The sequence below is a fragment of the Haliotis cracherodii genome, unplaced genomic scaffold, assembly GCF_022045235.1.
Source record: "Haliotis cracherodii isolate W230 unplaced genomic scaffold, xgHalCrac1.p SCAF_8, whole genome shotgun sequence".
Taxonomy (NCBI): Eukaryota; Metazoa; Mollusca; class Gastropoda; order Lepetellida; family Haliotidae; genus Haliotis; species Haliotis cracherodii.
This window is the reverse complement of record NW_027266341.1, coordinates 22,454,028-22,478,057: the sequence shown is the minus strand read 5'-3', so window position 1 is coordinate 22,478,057 and position 24,030 is coordinate 22,454,028. Positions and strand designations below refer to the sequence as shown.

The window sequence follows — 24,030 nt, the reverse complement described above, 5'->3', positions numbered from 1 at the left end:
ATCCCGTTAGTCGCCTCCTACGACAAATATAGTCACCTTTTACTGCAAGCATGGGTTTTTGAAGACCTATTCTTAATCACTGGATTATCTGACCACCCGACCCCGTTAGTCGCCTCTAACCCTAATATTAACCGAAACTGATTTAGCAGTTTGGGTGATCATGAAGATGAGCATCACTTTTACTTGGTTGTCCACTGTATGTTGAAAAAAATCCAGTTTCTCTGGATTTTCTTCTTATTTAATAAATTCTACATATTGATGACAATTAACAATAGTTTGATTATAAGACATATTCCCATGTACATGTTTCATGCCATGAACAGGAAGGTTCCTCCAATAGGGATATCAAATGTAGCTAATAAATATATATACTATAGTGAGTGAGTGAGTGAGTTGGGTTTGACAGTGCTGTGAGTAGTATTTCTGTTATACCACAGCTTGAGTTTAACGTGGCAGGAGATATTTCAAGCATATTTCAAATATTGCAACATGTCATTGCAGTTAATATGTAGCGTCACTTCCTCTTCACGTGTTCTACTTATCGTAACATCAAAAGCACTATGTACTACAGGATAAAAGGTTTTCATGGCAAACAGCATTTTATGGTAACACAAAGTTAACAAAAGATGTCAACCATAGCATATTTATGTCTGTCCATGATTTCAAAGAAACTAGTGGGAGGTTTGTATACTGAGTTTAAATATATGATATACATATATGACTGTAGTCTTTGTCTTCTCACTATATAATTAACGTAGCTCTTGACCTTAAAATTTTGATGCCTCCACAAATGTAATATGTAAGAGGGGGCGGTATTTGTGTAAGCCAGTTAGGCCTGTTTACCAATCCTTTCAAAGTTAAGTTGAATAAAATGTGGGAGGAAAAGACTCTAATGATGCAGTTTTTAGATGTTTACCACTTTGCTGAAACATCTAAACTTTGATGAAACTTTGCTGAAATCCACCAGCAAATTATGGAGCAGACAAACCTAGAAACAAACCATTCGGCAAAACCAAGGATCCTAGGTTCCCTAAGGGAAGCAACTCAGTGTATTGCAGCACCTTTGACAACATCCATCCACACACCCTTTATTGACTGTTTCAATGAAAAATTTCAACCTATGTAAATCTCCAGTTGACATCTCAGTCACAAGACCCTTGTCAATGCGTTATTTATGTATTGTAACATTTCTTCCAAAGAAACATGTGAAACTACATAAAATGGAAAACTGTTCTTTTTGGAATCTAAAGGTGTGTGAAATAAGTTTCAGAAAGTGTGCAGTTTTTTACAATGAGAAGAAACTGATCTGGCAAATGTCACAAGGTGCTATTTACACATGTCAATTCAATCAAGTCCAGCCAGTTTCACCGTAATGTGATCAACAATGTTGTAAATGCTGTTTACCCTTTGACTAATCCCATTAAACAAAGTCAGGTTTAAAACCAACTACATGTGACAGTCTCACAGCACAACCTGACAGAAAAGGGTTACTCAAAGTGAAAAATAAATCAAATAAGAGCTCAAGAAAGACTACAAGCATGACTTTATGTTTTCAATCATGCACAAACCGTTGACAGCTGAAACCTTATTGTCAACATCCCTTAAGCAAACTTGACAAATTACCAGCGTCTATTTCAGTCAATGAGATTTCACTAAGCACGTGCTTCCAAAAGATTGTCAGTGTCTTGAAATATGTTTTCAAACACTTATAAGTAAACACTGTCTTGTACCAAATACCTTTCACCTTAATGACAAACAGTCTCTGTCATGATTGATCCCATTACACAAGAGTGAGAATTTCACTGTGATCAGTTTCACTGAAATCAGCATGTTAAGGGAATGGCCGCCTTAGTGCAGTGTACGTTTACTAATTGTTAGGAAAACATACTCTGCTGTGTTTTCATTCTGGCTAATGGCTTAAACTTCAGTTGAAGGGACACTGTTAATGTCAGAAACTAATGTTGGTTGTTTCAACAAGACAGACTCCATTAAAACTTTGTGATAACATCTTTTTACTAGATCTTATTGCAGAATGTTGACCAATTTTGTCAAATGTTTCTTTACAGAAAGGGTGGTCACCAAAAACAAAGTTATGTTATCTTTTGTCTAAAACTTTCCTGAGGAAAGAAAGATTTAGATCCCATCAATGTTTGAACACCTTCAAATGAAATGTCAGACCTTGGATTGCAGCTGTGTTGCCAAGCTGCCTCAATTTAGCATAAAGATAGGAATCTAAGAAAACTGATGTGGTAGTAAGATGCACTGCCAAATGTAAACAGTCGTCTTCACATAGCCAAAAAGGAACAACAACAACACAGAAGTGCCAGGTACAACATATTTGATGAATCTCCATACCACTTCTACCATGGCATGTTGTGTCATTAAACACGTAAACCAAAATATTTATTCATGATATAATTCTATTGACGGTGAGTTCTTTTCAGCCAAACCATTTAGGAAGCATAATCGTAGGTAAAGATCTTAGGTAATTATTTTATCATTGAATATCAATTTGCATCTGTCTTTGTATCTGATTTAGAAATTGCTTGATCACTGATTTAGAAATTGCCTGCGGATAACATGAAAGTGATCGATAATCAAGTGTTGATCCGATTGTCCAAATCCTGGGTTCTATTCCTGAGCTGAGAACAATGTGTCGAGCCAATGGGCTTGATATTGTTGGAACATTGTTTGTTTTTGTTTTTTGTTGTTTAATGCCGCACTCAACAATATTCCACCCATATGACGGCAGTCTGTAAATAAACAAGTCTAGACCGGATTATCCAGTGATTGAGATCCGGGTTAGAATAAGTCTTGCAGTAAAAGGTGATTATGCTTGTCGTAAGAGGTGACTAATGTGATCCGGTGGTCAGGCTCGCTCGCTTGGTTCATGCATGTCATCGTATCCCAAATGAGTAGATCGATGCTCATCATGTCAATCACTGGATTGTCCAGACTCGATTATCTACAGACCGCCGTCATATAGCTGGAATATTGCCAAGTGTGACGTTGAACAAACAAACAATCAAAAACAAAATGTTGGGCACCTCTTACGACAAGCAAGGGCTGCTGAAGACAAATTGTAGCCCTGCATCCACACAAGGGTTCGTAACAATGTCATGACTTAACATCATGTCGTGTAACCTTCTGTCACAATGTTACCCTCGCCTCAGCCTGTTTAAACCAAAGGTCATCCCATGCTGATTCCACTGTAGACATCCTGACCTTGATCGTGCAACACTATCTGACACATCTCCATCACAATATTCCTGTCACTGGAATTTGCAACATATTAAAATCTAAAATCTCACACCACTTATTCTTGCACTTTCTCTCCAACTCAAATGTATCTAATACAAACCATTATGAGTCTTTGATCTAAACTTCCGAACTTGAGTTTGTCAAATTGTACATGACTCAGCATGTAATTTCAGTGCTCACAAATTCTGTTTCAGGTGAAACATCATGTATCACTTCTATGAAGGTTAGACTTGAATACAATTCTTTATTGACATGCAGACAGACAAATAATTAATCGTGAAATTTTATAACCAATCCATTTCTTCATATAGTTTGTGGCAGATTTGTCAACCTGTTTGGTAACATCAGCCTAGACATATCATTGACTCTGTACATCATTTCTTCTCTATGAGCAAAAGATTTGTCTAAACATGCACTCTTATATATATCTGGCTAACAACTGTTTACCTTTGATTTTCCACATATAACTGAAGTCTATACTACTGTATAATTATACCACTGCTGCTTGTTTGAATTTTGTTGGGGAGAGATATTTAGATAGGCTCTGCCTGTTTATCAATCCCCTTTCACTGTACCAGGTGGAAATAAATATTGTTTAAAAAAGAAACATTTGCCAACCAAAACAAAATGATTTACGTATCCTGACAACTCCAGCTGTAAGCTTAAACTTGCCTTGCATTGTTCTGTAAGTATTCTAATTGTGTAATGACGTTTGAGTATTTTCTCCGCATTTTATTATAAGTCATTTATTATAAGGAGGTGTTGGTGAGACTGGTCTTTGGCTGTTTCAGATTTTGCCAACTGCCCCCATTTTATGGAACATTTTAACAAGACCACCCTCCCCGCCATAGTTGTGATAAATTTTGGCAGTATCCTCCCAATATAGCTACCTCCTCTTTCGCTGTGTCATTTTTTCACTTAATCTACCAGCACCCTCCCGTATAATAAATGACCTTCCTTACACATAGTTTGCCTGTTATTCAATTGCCTTTCAAATATAAAAAAAATATATTTAAATTTAAATCTGTTGTCACCACCACTCTCCTGACCTGACCATGATAAAAACACTGCATAAAACTCAATGAACAAATGATTCACATATCCCAACTTCTCAGATGCTCCAACACCTTAAAACCAAAAAGAACTAATCATATCTTCAACCACTTCTAATAAACATTTCAATAAATAAAAAATCTTACCTTGACTGAGAACTGGGTAAAGTCATCCACAATCACAACGAAGCTCCATACACACAACAGTGTCACTGTGTTGCAAGTGGGACCTCTCGTAGCCTGCAGCAGCAGCTCTTCATTGATGCCGGTTTGACCCCAGCATCCTCCGGCTTACCTACAAGTGTACAATTGACAATAGAAATCTCCCCTAGTTAACCCTGCTAGTTATGTTAACGTGTTAAGGTATGAGTTTGAAAGGACAGGATGCTGCTACTAGGGTTGGGATTAACAGTGGCAGATGGGTGTTTGTGAGGGAAGGATCGGGTTTGTTAATGTCTTACACAGCATTACTTTATAATGCTAGGGAAGGTATTAAACTTGCCACAATACACTGACTGAAACACTGATTACATTTTTATCATCCTTAAACTGTTAGGAGTCATTGATTGATCGTAGGAATCAGTTGGATGGGGGTATGGGGGTCATTAGGAGTTGGGTTGAAGTTTTGTTCAATTGTTTGAATTGTAATGTGCCTTTGTGTGGAATATAAATGTGTGGTCAGTAGATGTATCTTGTTGCAAGCTGATGGTGCTTGTATACCTGACATTGAGCCTGACTGTGATTACCTTTGTGGTTGTATATATATATATATGCGGTGTATATAAGTGGTGAGATTCACTGGTGTACAGTTGCATGCACATATGTAAAGAAATTCACAAAATAATTACATGATTAATTAATAATTATGTATTACAGTAAAGTACGTTTATAACGAACACGCTTATAACGAACTGACGGATATAACAAACTGATTTTTTACTCTCGACTACTTGCTATTGTTATACTGTATATATGCTTATAACGAACTACGGTTATAACAAAGTTAGTCACGGGTCCCTTTGAGTTCGTTATAACTGTAGTTTACTGTATCACATATATGAGTTTCTTTGATGTGTTCATGGGTTTAAATTTTTTATTTTTCTTATCAGACGAGATGTACTTTCTTGTTAATTGGACAAGCCAATGAGCTTAAACCAATAACATCAACACCAGAAAGTAACCAGTCTCGATTATCCGCTGAACACCTGGTATCATCACTATTAGATAGTGATTCATAAACACATGCTTACAAAAAAATCAGAATCATACAATCAATTCTGCTTTCGGTAGAGATTTCATATGAATATGGAAAGGGTTTTGACACTTTTATTTGAACAAATAACCTCAAAAGCAGTGTAAATAAAACCCTCACTCACTCCATGTGTAAGACCAGCCCTTCTCAGCATATTTGAAGCCCATTTTTCGTGTACCCTGTTGGGATTATTGTAGCCTTGCTCCAAGGCTGTACTGAATGATAAGCCCATGGTATATAGTAATTATATCCAAGGCTAGATAAAGATAAGCAGATGTTGGTCCTTAAGTGAGTGAGTGAGTATGGTTTTATGCCACTTTTAGCAATATTCCAGCAATATCCCAACTGGGGACACCAGAAATGGGCTTCACACATACTCATGTGGGGAATCAAACCCGGGTCTTTCAGCATAATGAGCGAACGCTTTAACCACTAGGCTAACCAGCTGCCCCTTTTCTTGTCTTTAAAAGGGACAACTTGCATTTTATTTTTTATATAATCTAGAAATAATGATTTAAACTAATAATTATTGCTTTATGGACTTGTGCAAGCATATGATTCTTGCTAAGAGCAGAATAACCTCCCTCACTCATTACTTTCATGAGACCAGCCCATCTCAGCACATAGAGCGTTAAGCTGTTGCACCTAATCATGGTAGGGAAGATAATGGTTTCATCTGTGGTTTCATCTGTACAGGTGGCCCATCAACAAATATGGGTTCCACGTCAAAAGTTTATCTGCCGTCCATCGTCACAAGGAGATGGGTTAGGGAAGGTAATATGGAGGGCAATAAGGTAGGCTAATGGGTAGTCAGTGAATAGCTGAAGGGAAACTGAGCCAGTTTCTCAATCCAGTCAGGTAGGTTAAAGGCTACAACTGGTTTGCTTATTTTTCTATGCCATGATTTTCAAGGATAAACCTTGCTCAGAAACTGTTGTGGACAAGATAGAAGTTATCATCTCAGATGATACTCTCAAGAAAACTAATAACATGATGGTAATGATCTTGCTGGCATCATCATCATCATCATCATCATCATCATGGGTGGCCCTGTCATCTTAGGTGCCGCGATTTGCTGTGCAGAGTTGCGTCCCTTGGACACGCCAGAAACCTATGATAGTGGGTTTGAATCCTGGTTCTTCCCGATTCTGTTTCTAGGTTTGTCAGCACCATACCCATGCTTGTGGGTTTCACCGAAGTGGTAAATGTCTGAGACCTGCATCACTTCGGGCTTTCCTCCCACATCAAGCTGACACGCCGTGATATAACAGGAATACTGTTAAAAGCAGCGTTAAACCCAACTCACTCACTCACTTTATTGAATGGAATAATGTAGATATGCTATTAATTTACACAGCCTTGGGTTTAAAACATAGCAATGGAGCTGTGTGTGGTATTTGGGGTCAAATAACTTAAATCAATTTCTCCAAACATGGTGTTCATCTCCACAGAGTTATCTAATCCATTCATTTACTGTTGGAATAATGTACCGATGCTTTCAGTTTACCCAAACAAATAACACATGCCCTATCAAGTTCTCTGATGCAGGCATTACAACTCTGAGCTGTTGTTCTGAGAATAGACAAAACACAAAAGAAATTGCCTTGAGATAAATGTCAAGATGTTGAAGAAGATACTTGATAGGGAAGCCAACATCAAAATTTCATGCTTAAACAGTCAACAAAACCATAAAATGCTACTAACAACAATTTTGTCAACTTTACTTCTTAAAGGTTTGGTTTAGTACAGAAAGCCATTATTATCCACCATTTAGATTTGTGCCAGATGAAGGTCAATCAGATTTATCATGGCAATCACACTGTCCATGGCGTGTGCATGTGCGCGCAGGCTTGTGCGCGTGCGAGCGTGTGTGTTGTGAAACACTGCACTTAGCAATATCCCATCAATATGATAGCAGCCCGTATACAACCGAGTCTGGACCCGACAGTCTAGTGATTGATACCGTGAGTAACGTGAGCTATCAGGCTACAAATACTCACAATCAACTACATCGCCAAGTCGCCACCCGATCCATTATGTAATTTCTTACAACCAGCATAGGTTGCTGTGGACCCATTCCAACCCAACCAAGGAGCCCATGGGGTGCAATGTTTATGTTTAGACAAATAAACAAACGAAATGTGAAACCAAACCAAAAGAAGATTACGTGAGTGAATGTTTTACACAGCAGTCAACAACATTGCAGCTGTATTACAGCGGCCTGTAAATAAGCTTTTCTGGACCAGACAAACTTGTGACTGAAAGTCTGAGCAGTGATCCATGCCATCACGATATGAAGACATCCAATCAGCCACGTCCATCAGGTATAGTCGCTGTTGATTGTTCTTTAACACAACACTCAGCAATATTTCAGCTATATGATGGCGGTCTGTAAATAATCAATTCTGGCCAAGGAAATCCAGTGATTGACATCATGAGCATCGATCCACGCAATTGGGATACGATGACATGCATCAACCAAGTCATCAAACCTGACCACCCAATCCTGTTAATCGCATCTTACCACAAGCATAGTCACCTTTTACAGCAAGCATGGGTTGCTGAAGACCTGTTCTAATCCAGATCTTCACGGGTTTAAGTTTAGTAAGCTGGAAGATTAGGCCTTAGCGCTGTAGTTGGCTGGCTGTGCATGGTGTTTGTTCTGGTCACTTTTACCTTTAATCTTATTAATCCTTGGGGTTTCACAGAATGATTAAAGGTTAACCACATGATTGTTTGGATTTCATACAGAATTTGTTCGGTTTTTTTGAGACAATAAAGGTTTCTTTCCCATTGGTTGTCAAGATGTAAAAATGATATCATGAAAACTATATGAAAGTTTCACAAATGATTAGGATTTTTTTGGTGTTTTATAGTACATAGACTGATATGTAAGATAATGGGCATGATAATTTTTTTTACACATAATTCAGATTTCCAAATGGGCTCACATTGAAGCAATCAATAGTTATTTAGACTCTTCCACCATTCTTAGGTTCAACACAACATGCATGTTTATACTTTCCATGTACTTAAGTTATTTGGAAAAGATTTGGAAATGAACCATTTCCTATAAAGTCACATGGGAAATTGTTTGGTATTCCTAATAGATATAACACTAATCTGAAACGTCCACTTATTTAGAGTGCCTTCCTACATATTCTCTTAATTGTAGTTTATACATAATCTGTTCACATAATGGTTGTTTGCAAAGATCAAAATTGGTCATTTCCCAAAGAGGTACTAACCTAGTATAGGCAGCGATGCATAAAATTCGTCCAGGACTAGTTGAAGTGCTTCAATTACAATAATTGTCCCAAAAACGAACTCAACCTCCTCAGGTTTTCCCCATCATGTAACCTAAGAATTGGTAATCAGTTCAACTGTTTATCACAAAGACCCTAAATTCCCTCATGATTTTGGCCATAACAAAACATACATGCAATGTCGCGCTTCAATCATCGTTTGATTCTGGTAATATCATACTTGGCAAATTGCGATGAGTCTATAACCCAATCACCACACAAAATAGACCCCTAATAACTTACATCAAAGCGAATTACAACATTAAGTCAATGGTTGCTTAGCAACATGACAAGTTTGTTAAAGCATGTACCTGTTTACAGGTTAAATTTTATTGCTTGTCACAAAAATATTCATCAAGAAAATCACAAATGTGTCTTCGTGAGCTCAGCCTTTCATTGCGTGTAATCATAGTCATTTTTTATGTGACACACAGCAATTAGAACCTAAATGTGAGCATTTCATGCAATGCGGTCTTTTATTTGAAAATTTGATGGTGAAACTCTATAATAAAGGCCGGAACTCGTGAGACGGATTTCCGATTAGAAATAGACCCGAAAGCAGGGTTTGGCTAATCATCCAGCATATGTATTGTAATATTGACAAATCAATGTCGGATATTGACTAAACAGAATTACGATGTCTGATGAAGAAGGTGACTCGTCGATGATTGTCACAGGACAACCAGATTAGATCTAATTAAAGCTTTTCCATTTTGTCGATGAAGTGTTTCGAGTGGAAATAACGTGTGGTAAACCCGACAAGAGTGTCTTATGAAAGCATCTCAATTTTGACATTTCAGGTGGCTGTCACTTCAGTCTTTATGCTGTTTTTGTAAAAAAAAACCACAATAATTTCAATATGATCACAGTCTGATAAATCAAGATGTCAAATTAAAGGAATCAGAAATGAGGAATCGATAGTCTTTTTTTCTAATTAACAAGCCAAGTTGCTCATGTGGCATCATTAGTGTTTGATTTTGCCTTTCAAATTCAGACAAAGGACCATGCTTAGTCAATTTCACATTTACAAAAAATAATCAGAAAGTAATAAGAATGATTTGCTTCATTTACAAAAAACTGAAAAAATAAATCAAACGTTTTAATCGTTACAGTTACACTAACAAAAATTACCATAGTTTTTATGCATATAAGATCAACAATATTTAAAAAAAAAAAATCAAATATATACTCCATCTACCTATCACAGTGTTTTTAACAATTGTTTGTGTCTTTATATTTTATAGCCTTGTCAGTGTATGGTAAATCACTTCTCGAACTCTCTCTGAAACATCACAGCGCAAAGCAAGCACACTCCATTTGCAAGAGAAGGTCTACCCAAACGAAGTCAATACGACTGGTTGTAAGTAACCCTCGGTACATTAAGTCAATCACCTCAATTAATTACAGTGCGACAGAGTAGAGAAATACATTAGCTTCCATGTACCTGCATAATGGTCTTACTAATTCTACCAAGTCTTGAGTTCAAGCTGCCGATTCCGTTTTGTCATCTTGTAGTTGGCGTTGGAAATGCTGCATCTCTGCCTTATCAAGACCTGGAGCCAGATATTGGAATGACCACTATTGTACCTGGTGCTTCGATCTTTGGTGCTTCAATCGTTTGGTGCTTCAATCATTTGGTGCTTCAATCATTTAGTGCTTCAGTCGTTTGGTGTTTCAATCATTTGGTGCTTCAATCGTTTGGTGTTTCAATCATTTGGTGCTTCAATCGTTTGGTGCTTCAATCGTTTGGTGTTTCAATCGTTTGGTGCTTCAATCGTTTGGTGTTTCAATCATTTGGTGCTTCAATCATTTAGTGCTTTAATTGTTTGGTGTTTCAATCATTTGGCGCTTCAATCGTTTGGTGTTTCAATCATTTGGCTCTTCAATCGTTTGGTGCTTCAATCGTTTAGTGCTTCAATCGTTTGGTGTTTCAATCATTTGGGGCTTCAATCATTTGGTGCTTCAATCGTTTGGTGCTTGTGAATGTTGGTTGCAGCAGTTGGAGCAAAATTAGATCATTCAGGTGATACCAACATATAAGTCAGAGCACATTGCAATTTCTTCCTTTTGTGACCAGACTTTGATTGATCACTAGCTGTTACTTGTGCGGTTTGTTTGGTTGTTGGTAGATACCTATAATAAATTACCTGTACTCTTACCTCCTCCTGTGGATTGTTTGTTTGTTGGTTTCCAGGAATTGAATGCCTTTGTAAATATAATTTTGTCATTTAATGGTCCATTATTTGATTGATCACTGTTACGTGTGCTGTTTGTTTGGTTTTGTTGTCTTTTCCTTCTTTATTCATCTCAGCAGGTACAGCGTTGATATACACATGTCATGTCAATAAAATTGTGGTACATGGTATTCAAGAAGCGTACATCTTTTCATACATATAAATTCTTGCCTATAAAGTCAACGTACTGTATCAGTGTGTATGACAGATTGGTTTTTAAACAAAGTGTGGAAGGAAGACCAGAAACTAAAAGTTTGCAAAGTTAAAAAAAGGTAAATGACATTACCTTTGTAGCATTGTAATATGTAAGATGTGGCCAATTGTATCATTGGTCAAGCTAGAATACTGGTTGATTGTGTGTCATCGTACCCCAACAGTGGGGATAGTTGCTCACAATATTGATCATATAACTGTAATATTGCGTACTGTGGTGTTAAACAACAAACAAATCCTACCATAGTAAATAGTGCATCATCATCATCATCATCATCATCATCATCATCATCAATTACGGTGCGACATCATCATCATCATCATCATTCATCTTGCCAGTAATTGACATCATGAACATCTATCCACACAATTGGGATGCGATGACATGCATCAACCAAGTCACCGAGCCTGACCACCCGATCCTGTTAGTCACCTCTTACGACAAGTATAGTCGCCTTTTACGGCAAGCATGGGTTGCTGAAGACCTATTCTAACCCAGATCTTCACTGGTAATGCTGCTACCCTACAATTCTTCTAGTATACATGTACCTATGTTCATTTACTTCTCTCTATGAGTATAGCCATGATATTGTTTTAAATAACTTTTCATATCAGTTATTTATGACATCATAATATGACCAGCAAGCAATTTAAAGCAAATCCTAGCCATCACTCCAAGATTCAGAAGGCAAAAAGACAAAAGACGACAAATAGGTTAGGTTGACCAAAGGTCAACAGAAAAGATACTGTAGGTAATATTATAGAAAATGTTATATAAAAAGAATACTGTAATCAAACAAAGACTAGAATAAGCTCTTTGAACAGGCATCTTTAAAAAACAGAATAATTCTGTCTACCAGATCTGACATTTAATCATGAAATCAATAATGAATCTATGGCACAATATGGTTAAGAAACCCAGATTACAAACTCACTCAACTTGAAGGTCAAAGACATTGTATTTTCCCCCACCCAGGACTTGTGAATTGAATGTCAGTACCATCAGCTGCAGTTGATGAATGACCAAGAGAATTGCAAGGTCAATCATTTTGTTCTACATATACATGTTGGCAGATGACACTTATTTGTGTTTGGACATAGATGTACATTGTTACATTGTTATGAAGAGGCTCTCTTGATGAATGTCTGGTTTGGTTTCTTGTAAGCTAGTTTCCAGGAGGAGGGGAAGGGGGGAGGGGAGGGGGAGGAGAGGAGGAGGAGACGGGAGGAGGGGAGGAGGAGGAGGAGGGGAGGAGGAGGGGGAGGGGGGGGAGAGGGGGAAGGGAGGAGGAGGGGGAAGGGAGGAGGAGGAGGGGAGGAGGAGGAGGAAGAGGAGGAGGGGAGGGGGAGGGGAGGAGAGGAGGAGGAGAAGGAGGAGGAAGATGGGGATGACCACTGACCTAAATATTATTATTTAGGTCCAGGGGATGAAAAATGTGATGATGATAATATTGATGGAGGTGATGCTGAAGAGGAAATAATGCCCATGAAGATGAAAATATTATGGTAACAATCATATATATTTGTTTTGTTTGTTTGTTTGTTGTCTAACGCCGCACTCAGTAATATTCCAGCCCTATGACGGTGGTCTGTAAATAATCAAGTCTGGACCAGACAATCAGTGATTGACATCATGAATATTAATCCACGCAATCGGGATACGATGACATGCATCAAGCAAGTCAGTGAGCCTGACCACCTGATCCTATTAGTCTACCTTGCCTTTTACAGCAAGCATTGGTTGCTTAAGACCTATTCTACCCCGGATCTTCACAGGTCCAATCATACCGGTATATGTGATAAGAAAGATGCTATTGATGAGATTCCTTTCTAATCAAACAGTTTTATATGAAACAGTAATTGCCAAAGTTTTTATCCCACTTAGTCAACTATCAGGAATACTTTCAAAATCGGCCTGGCTTTTTTAACTAGCCTGAAGTGAATGATAAATATTGTCTTGAGACCTATTTGCAAAACAAATGTAAATCTCATTTCACTCTGTCACTGCAAGCGTCAAGAAGAATGAGATCGGTGGAATTAGGCTTTCACACTTTTACCATCACAACCTTTTTCATGAGAACAAATCCTCTTTTGTACCCAAAATTGGGCAAAAACTGCCAAAGTTTACCCATAAAGCTGTTCTTGATGAAAGCAATGCAAAACCTCTGCAATAATTTCAAAGTCCACATGAGACCAAATGTTTCGCCTGATAAAAATTGCCTCGGCCAAAAATCTTCAATAATCAGCTGTGAATGATTTTTTAGAGGGCAAAATACTTTAGCGAGCGTCGTCGATAGCAATGTTTTATGTCAGAATACGAAGACGGTGACAACATCAACGCATCTTGGCTCTTCAGGAACGAAATCAATATAGTATATCTGCGATTTCTCAGCCCTGCCAAATCCATAGTGTCACTGCGAAAATCAGAGGGTGCTTCCTAGTTGCCATTATAACCTGCTTGTATTCAATCAGTGTGTCCAAATTGACGTTTTACCATCTTAACCAGGGTTAGCATGTCTGAAAGCACAGGGTTGATGTCTATTTGGTCACATGATCTTTAAAATGATTTTAGTGCAGCTTTTAACTTTTCCCCTGCGGCAAGGAAATAGTGTTAAGGGTTTGATCACCGAAGGTTGGAACATCAGAAAAGTTGGCTGAAAAATCACTTTAAAACCTTTCTATATTCTGCTTATGATATAAAAATCCTGATGCTGTTCATTATAGGAAGTGCATGGGTTGTGTGTTGGTGAGAGGTGTGTGTGCATGGTAGGAAGAAAATATACTTGATCTGGAAGTATCTGTGGTAGTGGTAGAAGTGATGGTGGTGCTTGTGACGGTGATAGTGATGATGGTGGTTGTGGTGGTTGGAGTAGTGTTAGTGTTAGAGTTATTGAAGTGGTAGTAGTAGTAGTAGTAGAAGTAGTGGTAGTAGAAGTAGTAGTAGTAGTGGGACCAGGAGTAGCAGTAACAGAAGAATAAGAAGTAGTTGAGTTCAGTGGAGGTTGTTGTAGTAGTAGCAGTAGTAGTGGCATTAGTAGCAGCAGTTGTAGTTAGTATTAGTAGTTGTAGTAGTGGCAGTAGTAGTGGTAGTGGGTAGTGGGTAGTGTTAAGTGTTAAGTGTTAAGTGTTAGTGTTAGTGTTAGTGTAGTGGTTAGTGTTAGTGTAGTGTAGTGGTTAGTGTTAGTGTTAGTGTAGTGGTTAGTGTTAGTGTAGTGGTTAGTGGTTAGTGGTTAGTGTTAGTGTAGTGGTTAGTGTTAGTGTAGTGGTTAGTGTTAGTGTTAGTGTTAGTGTAGTGGTTAGTGTTAGTGTAGTGGTTAGTGTTAGTGTTAGTGTTAGTGTAGTGGTTAGTGGTAGTGGTAGTGGTTACTGTTAGTGTTAGTGTTAGTGTAGTGGTTAGTGTTAGTGTAGTGGTTATGGTTAGTGTTAGTGTTAGTGTTAGTGGTAGTGTTAGTGGTAGTGGTAGCAGCAGCAGTAGAACTAGTAGAGGTAGTTTATACCTGTTCGACATTCTCCATATTTGTTTATATCAATATTATCAATAATTATTTAAAAAAAACTATTTTCAATCCAGTTCTCCATGTTTTTGTTATCTTTCTTCAGGCCTAATTTCCCTGTGTTACCATCCAAAGTAAATAAATGATTATTAAGATAATTGTTAAATGTTAAATAAAGTCATACAGCATATGATTGGACATTTCGGAGTGCTACATTTCTCATCACGGTGTTCTCTGATTACTGCGATGTCATATGACCCTGTTATCAAGGATGTATGATAGATAACCTATGTTTTATTTAACATTATCATTTGTCCTTTTCGTAAGTTAGTGTATATTGGAAACCATATACTTATATGATATGGGATACATGAAATATATATTACCTGTACTATAAACTAAGTATGGCCGGGGCATAAGCTTAACTGTCAATATATGTATTTTGCAGCTTGGCTGTATTTAAGGTTTTACAATGAAAGTATAATAGGCTGTACTGTGCCGGAATATTAAAGAATTAATAATAAATGATTTGTTCAGAACTAAATGACACATGTTTATTATTCAAAACCAAGGGTTTTGTATGGCGATGTCTTCATCAGGTTGAAAAGAAATAAAGGATTGCTTACTTAAGTACAGTCAAACACTGAAAATGATGAATAATGAAGGATTACACAGGGACTAGGCTTTTAATTTACTTCGAGACAACCTGACACATCAAAGTTTGACACAATGGTGTTTGACTGAATCATTACATCTGCTTTCTAATCAGGTGAGGTGAGGTGAAGTGAGGTGAGGTGACACTATATGTAGATCACCCCTTGTTTTATTCCCTGAATGCCAATCACCAGACAGGGTAACAACAAATACCATCTTATATGTCTTTTGGTAGGACATGGTTGGGGATCAAACCATTGACCTTCGGCTCTCTGGACAGACAGACGCTCTATCCACCTGACCACAGAAGTGGTCTTTAAAAAATCAGGAGCATTACATATTGTTTTATAATCTGTGTGGCGAGGAATTTTGTTTGTTTGTTGGTTGTTTAACGCTTCACTCAGCAATATTCCAATATGTGATGGTCTGTACATAATCAAGTCTGGATGAGACAATCAAGTGATTGATATCATAAGCATCGATCCACGCAATTGGGATCAACCAAGTCAGCAAGTCTGACCACCCAATCCTGTTAGTCGCCTCTTACAACAAGCATAGTTGGCTTTTACAGCAAGCATGGGTTGCTGAAGACCTATTCTAACCTGGATCTTCAAGGGTCATGTGGTTAGGAAACAGGGAAACACAGCAAGACAATGATAACTCAAATCCATCATGATCATCCTGTTATCAATCACAACAACTACAGTTACAACATCGTGTGGGCACATAGCAGAGTAATATTTCTCTTGAGACAGAACCATACAATATTCCCAGCCTCATATATAATACATTTCTAATGTATATAATTAACACCAACACACAGACTAGAAGTGTCCACAAGCTAACTCAACAGTGCTCTTATATTACATTGATACATCCTAAAGGAATTGCATTGTTCAAATTAAGCAGAGAACGTTGAGGTTCATTGTTAATATACTTAGTAAGAATAGATTTTGACTCAAGTATTTCCTTTGACATTTGTTGTGCAGAGTTTTATGGTACAGTACGTCAAACAATTAATTATTTTTTATTATAAAAATAAAAACAAATTAATCTTAGGAATGTAGAGTATGTGCTTCATGAATTTAAATCTGCATTTATCACAGATTTCTTGTGAATAAGGAAAGGGTTTTGTTGTTTTTATTTACAGGTTACCAGTAACAGTGAATTCTTTTGTCTCATTGATCAATGTCCATGGAATAATGGATTCTCGCAAATAGTTCCAATATTTAACTTTTTTAAACAATCTTTAAGACTTTAATGATAATGTTCCTCTTCAAATCCATTGCTGAAGTGATGAAATTAACCAGTTCTATATAATGAAACCTCAATTCATATTCCAAGCAATTCTATAACCATAACCCAAAATTCTCCTGCATAGTATAGATCCATACGCTAGCTCAGAAAATATGATTCTGTATAGCAGATGCACAGTTGAGTGTAGTAAAGATTATGTTGATAATTCCATTTCCATACCAAATTTCACAAATTCTGCATGTAATTCTGAATGTAATTCTGCATATTGTGTGTGGCATCAGGCAACAAAAAAACCTCTTTGATGTAAATTGTGTGAGTGGTGGGGAAGGACAAGCTTACCCTTTTTGCAGACACTTGGTTATCATAGATTTTTCGTGGTCCATTCATAAAGTTTTTACTGCTATTTTGCGGGGGCACGGTAGGCCCAGTTGTCTAAGGCGCAGCAATTCGCTGTGCCGAGTTGCGTCCCTTGGGCACGCCAGAAACCCGGTTCGCCCCAATTCTGTTTCTATGTTTGTCAGCACCATACCCGTGCTCGTGGGTTTCACCGTAGTGGTAAACGTCTGAGACCTGCATCTTTTCGGGCTTTCCTCCAACATCAAGCTCTCACGCCGTGATATAACCGGTATACTGTTAAAAGCGGCGTTAAACCCAATTCACTCACTGCTATTTTGCCTTTTGTGCACAATGGAATCTGTTCTGGTGGATAATTGAGACTGCTTATTCTCTGACATTGACATTTTTTATTTTCATAACTTTCTTTAATATATAACAATTTTACAAGTCCTGTATCAAAACACAGACTGATGCTATCATGTCATATTCTGACTTCTCCATGGGAGTTCTTATATATAATAAGTGAATCGATCAGCACAAGAACGTAGATATGTCATATATCTACGCATCATGTGACAACGTTTGCAGACAACAATGGTAATTATGAGCATTATTCATATTAAGTCATCACCATGTGGCCAAATTTTTATCAAATACTGTGAGCAGTGAACTAATGAAATGTTTGGCTACACCGTACCAATATCCACTCCCGTGGTGATTTACTCTGTGGGAGCATACTTATACCATCCAAGCGGACATATTGCATATAGATACACCAGTGGCTCACAGCATCGAGAGAATCATCCTTGGCTAGACAGAAGATGATCTTAGCCTTCATAAAAAGATACGTTTTGTGAAAAACTACATCCTGCGATGACCATGATGACTTCCTGTCTCCAGGGACGAGGATCTGCAGCCTGCGGGGGAGACGTTAATGCAGGTTCATATCATATTATTCCTTATAAACATGGGCAGGATGTACTTAGATGAGCTTTCACATCTTAATTCGTTTTTGAAATATCAGATTCGGAGGCTGGTGACATGACTTAAGTGAAGCAAGTTGGTGAACCTGATACACTGGTGACATTATATCTGCAAGCTGATGTTGGCTCGGACAACCGCCACATTTATTAAATGCCCTTGATGACCTGCACCATCTAGTTACTAGTTAGTAAAGTAAACTTCATGGTAGGGAATAAATTAAGTGAATGGCTTAAGGCCATTTAAAAGTTGTTCAGTAGCATCATGGTGTGTCATCATAATGTGGATGAAGGGGTATACAGGTGATGGGGACACTTTTATGAAATCCACGGACATGTGTATGGTGCTGTTAGACTAAGGATGAATCAGAAATTCAAACCCATGATCAGAAAATCCTGGCTTGGTTAAGGGAGGCAAGTCTGCACAGAGAAGCATGTGGTAACAATTTGGTATATATGTCAAGTGTATGCTGAATTGCACACTATCATGTTCATTACAAGGTTACATAAAGGTTACAAGTTAAGCAAAAGAACTGCTTATACCTTATAGTTCAGGGTCAATATTGTGTTGTACAATTATCTCACATCATTACCCCACAGTGACAATTACTATGTTGTACAATTATCCCACAGTGACAATATTATGTTATACAATTATCCCACAGTGACAATATGATGTTGTACAATTATCCCACAGTGACAATATGATGTTGTACAATTATCCAACAGTGACAATATTATGTTGACCAATTATCCCACAGTGACAATAATATGTTATACAATTATCCCACAGTGACAATATGATGTTGTCCAATTATCCCACAGTGACAATATGATGTTGTCCAATTATCCCACAGTGACAATATGATGTTGTACAATTATCCCACAGTAACAATAATATGTTATACAATTATCCCACAGTGACAATATGATGTTGTCCAATTATCCCACAGTGACATATTATGTTATACAATTACCCCAAAGTGATAATATTATGTTATACAATTATCCCACAGTGACAATATGATGTTGTCCAATTATCCCACAGTGACAATATCATGTTGTACAATTATCCCACAGTGACAATAATATGTTATACAATTATCCAACAGTGACAATATTATGTTGTCCAATTATCCCACAGTGACTTTTATTTGTTCTGAATTAACCCTACAGTGGCAATATTGTGTTGTATAACTGTTGAGTCATCTCTATACCATGACTAGCCAATGTTATTAACAACAGGCTAATAAAATTATTTCAAGGAAAAAAGTGTTGACCACAATCACACGGTTCCTGTCGAAAAGAGTGTCCAACACGAAACACTGGGCAAATATATATACTCAGCATATAAGAACTTTATTATTTCAAATTAGCAACAAGTAAAACATCTGTGCTATGTAATCATCCTTTGCGGCACATCAAATAATAAGACGGTGTTCTTTATAAGTCAATTTCATATTCCATGATTACCTGGTGGGTTGTGTGTCACCCTCGGTTACCCAGTGGAGTCAATCTCATTTGCTTGCTGCCACTCGAAAGATCTGAATGAAACAACTCCATCCCAACAAATCCATCATATGCCCAGGGCAAGAAAACACTGAAATGTTCCATATTATAAAATTTATTGGCTAGATTTGTCAAGTAAGGAGCTTGGAGGCTCATAATGCATTGTGGTGCGGAGATAAACTGTTTTATGCGATCCTTACGTAAATAGGATTTTATCTTTAATTTGGAATACCCTTAAGCCACATTCACACAATTTATTGCTCAGTATTGAAAAAATCTGATTTGTCATTAGAAACACATAGTCCTATGAGACATGTTCCTATATTGTCAGTTCATAGGAGAAATTTTCATGTGTAAATTTTGAAATTTGAATCATAAGATGACATTTTGATGAAGACAGATTTTCTCCATCCATTCGTTTTATCTTTCTGAATATCATATCACAATTTCAATTTCATCTGCCTTGGAAAATATTCTCAATGATATCGGTTGTTTACAAAGCGTGCTGAAATGGCTAGTTTGACATTAACAAGGGAATCTTTTATGAAAGTATTTCAAGACCATTGGGCATGGTATGGTACTGAGGCCAAGAATCATAGTCATAATCATATGACTAGCAGATCCTGGAACAGCAAAGGGACTTAACTCTTCACTGTGTCCTTAAAGCACATGGCACTTTCATTTCCACTTTCTCAAACAATAAATTACACTTTTTTTTGCCCCATGCAGCCTATGTACTAAAATACATTTTGCCATAGGAAAAAACAGCCTACACTCAGACAAGTGAATGCTTTGCCAAAAAAACATCAGCTATATCTCCTTTACACCATGTTGAACATGCACAGCATTCTACACACATGAACACAGACAGTGACACAATCAGCTATCAACAAGCAGCATTCCAAAACCCAGCAGTTCAGCCTACAATAAAGAGAACTGGAAACGTATGCCGTAAACTACAGTCGACAAATTCTTAAAATTTGAAATACCGACCGAATAAGGTGTTAAGTTCAAAGACGTCATCCTACACAAAAAACAGTTGGAAATGTTGGCTACTAAATCGTCCACAAGAAGTCGCCAGCTCAATCCTTGCACCTAATCCTTGTATTCTTGATGACATCGAACCAGGAAGCAAAAAGCTATTTATAATGTATGTTGTATATCACTCATATCGCTTTCTTCTACCGGTGATAAAACCAACATTCCAGCTACCTCTTAACAGAGCTAGAGTCAATGAAGGAAAAGAAATCTATTGATAACACATCTTATTTTTAAATTCACCCTCATCTATAGCCATTAAGCCAAATATGCTTGGAAGTCTTGCTTCAACATAACAATACTTTGTGGTCATCAAAGATCACATTAGTTACAGCTAACAGAGTATCAACCAATCGGTTTTGCAAAAGTGAGTCAGCAGCCATATCAAGAAAGACAAATTGAAGGCTCAGGTAAAAGTAAAGTAAGTAAGGGTTGCCATCTTGAGTAATAAAATAAAACAAATAGTTAGTCTGTTAAACAAATAAAATCCTTTACAGTAAAACAAATCTTGAAGCCGTAGTATTGGCTAGCAAGTTCAGCAATGGAAGTTAGGGTCTATTGACTGGTTTGTAGATTTATTCAAATTTCTTTTATAGCAAAGGCCAATTTTGATGTATTTTATCTTCGTGTGTGTATCCCTTTTTCAAAATGCTGTGTATGTTGAAAATTTTATTATTTTGAACATCGTTCCTTTTGTTTCAACTTTTATTTCAAGACATAGGAAATTAACTTTAAATCAGCCGACAACACAAATCTTGATTGCCTCAGCTCTAAATTAAGCATTGTTCTGGGCTCCATTTGGATTTTATTTTGTATATCGTAGATATATTTGTAAATAAGAATTTTATTCCTGGGACTAAATGTCTGTTAGGATCATTGCATATTGTTGATGAAAATTTGTAAAACGAATCAGTCCATCATTATCTATATCAGACAATTTCCTATTTCAAATGACTGAATTTTTTTGGTTATCAACAAACTCCTTGATAACCTTCTAGCATGATGTAGCCGCTATTGTCTGCAATTGTCATAGCCTTTGTGTGTCAAGTCTATCAATGGAAATTGAAATTGACAAATCTGATTCCCATCGCCTGAGGGTTGCCTATGGTTTATGACATAGTGTGTCAGCTGATATTGATACCCTTCTAATCTGGACAAGTGACATCTCATTTTAGAACACTAAACCTATTACAAGCCACAATTATACTATGAAATATCTTCTTTTATCAGTATCTGTTTACCCGTACTACAGCATTTCACACAGACAGAAATCCATTTTTAATCATCTCATATATTCTGCTACGAATGATTATTGAAATTGACAAGCAAGACCCATCTTGCCTCTGGGTTTGCAGATGATAGATGGTATGCAATATATCATGATATTGACGTTCACCAGACCTCATCAGACATATGTGTCAAACAGGACTCATATTTCGAATGTAGTCAACAAGGAATGCAATGTAACTAACAGATCATATGTGTCCCACCCGGAGAAAACGGACCTTATGGATGCTGGGATACAATTGTGCTGAGACATAATAAGGAAAGATGTTTGACTCACTTCCCTAAAAATTGCCATATGTGAGGACTGGCAAAAATATCAAATTTTTCACCCGTAAGTTCATAATGTAATAAAATCATTATTTCAAAACATTTCAGCATACATGTCTACTGTCAATTAATCAGATATTATATCTAAAAATAGTCCTTCACTATGACTGTGGAATATATATATTTTATGAAAAAAAAACCAATCTAGATATGTATACAAAAGCAAGACCAGCCAGCTCTAGCTAGCTCTGGGGCGGTTGGGTAGCCTCGTGGTTAAAGCGTTCGTTCGTCATGCTGAAGACCCGGGTTCAATTCCCGACATGGGTACAATGTGTGAGGCCCATTTCTGGTGTCCCCCACCATGATATTGCTGGAATATTGCTAAAAGCGGCGTAAAACCATTCTCACTCACTCACTCTAGCTAGCTCTTTTCCAAATCAGCATCGGGAATATTATGTTTGATTTTAGTGTTGAGAAGGGTATTGTGTAATATAAGATTTTATAGACTAAATGTTAGTCTAGTCTAAAAACTGCAATCATTACATAAACAGTTATAAGTCTGAAAATGGGATCTTAAAGAAAATGAATCTGAATGTTTGATGCTATGTATCTTTGTAATAAATATGAATTGAAAACTTATGTATTGTATTTTTGTGGTACTAAGATACTGCATTTATAAAATATAACAAAAAGTCAACATGTGATTTTTCACCCATAAGGTCCCTTATTTCATAGTTGGTCACACATATACTCCTGGAAAAAAGTAAGGCACCACTTAGTATCTTTATTATATTACATAGCCATGTAATAGATGTATCCATACTACCATTCTGATGAAACATGTTTGCTTTTGTAACACACTCATTTTGAAATAAGGAAACCACAACCAATTATCTAATGATACCTGATCAATCACTATTTGAGAGACCCGTGAAGATCCAGGGTAGGATAGGTCTTCAGCAACCCATGCTTGTTGTAAAAAGCGACTATGCTTGTCGTAAGAGGTGACTAATGGAATCAGGTGGTCAGGCTTGCTGACTTGGTTGATGCATGTCATCGTATCCCAATTGCGTGGTTCGATGCTCATGAAGTCAATCACTGGATTGTCTGGTCCAGACTCGATCATTTACAGACCTCCGTCATATAGCTGGAATACTGCTGAGTGCAGTGTTAAACAACAAACAAATAACAAAAACACTATTTGAGAGTGATTTTAAACACATGCTGATGTAGTCTGAGTTGTACAATAGAATCTGTTTAGTTTCTATTAAATCAGTATCGTGTCACTTGATTGTCTGGCCATGACTCCATTGTTTAGAGACTGTCGTTGGATGGTAACATCGTGTGGTGTCAGGGAACAAACGCTTACTTTTTCATGCAAATTGTGTGAGTAGTGGGTGTTAGCGATAGGGTAGGATATACTTACCCTTTTCGTGTACACCTGGTGTCATCACTGATTTTCAGTGGTCCATTGATATGATTGTCTCTGCTACTTTGGTTTTATTCCCAAAGGAACCTTGGTCGGCAGATACTTGACACTAATGATGATCTGGCGTTGACGTTTTAGATTATGCTACTGTTAGTACAGACTATGAATGGTACTATTAACATTGCTAAATAAATGACAAAAATTTGGAAGATTATTCTATTTCTTGTTTTACACATCAGACTGTTGTTCCATATCTCATAATAGTTGTGGAACAACTATGTTTTCAAGAGTTTCTGTCAGGAATGACCTCACATCAACCTTTATAACATTTGAGAATCATTTATTTTTTTGCCTCACACATCTCGGAACTATGAAAAGAAATCGTAGAAAAACTATATAAAAAATTATACTATTCTGGCTGAACATGATATGAACAGATCCAACTAGTACTAAATAGCATCA

General features: G+C 37.2%; 1 protein-coding gene across 3 annotated transcripts in view; it reads right to left on the bottom strand.

The window, feature by feature from the left end:
- LOC139450549 (protocadherin-11 X-linked-like) overlaps positions 1–24,030 on the bottom strand; it is a 212,106-nt gene that overhangs the window by 78,919 nt on the left and 109,157 nt on the right. For all 3 annotated transcript variants that reach the window (XM_071232296.1, XM_071232295.1, XM_071232298.1), the window contains exon 3: positions 4,461–4,608. The gene's annotated coding sequence lies outside the window, so the exon portion shown is untranslated. The remainder of the gene's footprint in view (positions 1–4,460; positions 4,609–24,030) is intronic.